General features: G+C 34.0%; 1 protein-coding gene across 1 annotated transcript in view; it reads left to right on the top strand.

Moving 5' to 3' along the window:
* Nucleotides 1–46: 46 nt before the first annotated feature.
* LOC106111925 (carboxypeptidase N subunit 2-like) overlaps nt 47–1,009 on the top strand; it is a 6,343-nt gene continuing 5,380 nt past the window's right edge. The window contains exon 1 of the mRNA XM_013294130.1: nt 47–66. The gene's annotated coding sequence lies outside the window, so the exon portion shown is untranslated. The remainder of the gene's footprint in view (nt 67–1,009) is intronic.

Raw genomic sequence — 1,009 nt, 5'->3', positions numbered from 1 at the left:
CCTTGTAATGCAGCGAGCCGGAAAAAACAAAAGACATGACCTCGGAATATATGCAGTTACGTTAAGGTTGCATTTTGTTGCATTATTGTAGCCTTCCTAGGAAATTCTGTTTTATGTCTGTTGTTATTGTTTTTATATATTAGTGCTAAAAATCGAAGTGTACTTATGAACGAAAAAGTACTGTATGCATAGCTGTAACGGTTTATAATGATAAAGAAATCAAATGGAAAACAAATTAACACTCAAACTGTTGCGTTAATTTTGTCCTTGTTTTGTTTACGTTATATGAAAAATAGACTCGCGAGGTGAACCTTCTATTTCTACAAGATTTGTTGTCAGTTTTTCACCGAAATACGCCTTTTCTTCGCAGTTGCATTATGTCGAGAAACGAAAGATTTGTAACTGAATAACTAAAGAGTTGTAATTTGACACAAGCGTCCTTTACGAAAGAAAGTATTGATCACAACAAGTACAAATTACGTTCTAAGATAGCGAAAAGGAGTGACTAAAAATTTAGTACAATTAAAACCGTAGTTTTTTTCCACCATAATACTTTTGCTTCTTACTTAGAGGACAACTGATACTTTCGCGTTTCTTATGCAAATAATATAGCTTTAAAAGTAGCCAAAACATTCGTGTTCTTCATTAGGGTCTCGTTATTATGATGTTTAAAAGTGCGAAGTGCGAATGTAACTTAATATCTAGTACACATACGTTCAACTTGCTATATGAGTTAACTGCAAACATGTGTTAACTGTTGATTGCGCTCGTTATATAAACATACATGCACACCGGCTACACATACGACTGCGCATTACTGCGTAGTTATATCGTGAAAACCCTTTCATGTATTCGTTCTCCTACGTTTTAGTTTTCGCCCCTATAACTTACTGCGTATGTGTGCATACTGTGTTTACGTTTCAACTAAACTACATTACTGCTTTTTTCTAGTTTCTATCTTCAAATTTTTAAATAGAATTTCAACGTTGAGATACAACCTACGGGACTT

This window comes from Papilio polytes, unplaced genomic scaffold, assembly GCF_000836215.1.
Source record: "Papilio polytes unplaced genomic scaffold, Ppol_1.0 DF824146.1, whole genome shotgun sequence".
Lineage (NCBI taxonomy): Eukaryota > Metazoa > Arthropoda > Insecta > Lepidoptera > Papilionidae > Papilio > Papilio polytes.
The sequence above is the reverse complement of the archived record's forward strand: the minus strand, read 5'-3'. Positions and strand labels throughout refer to the sequence as shown.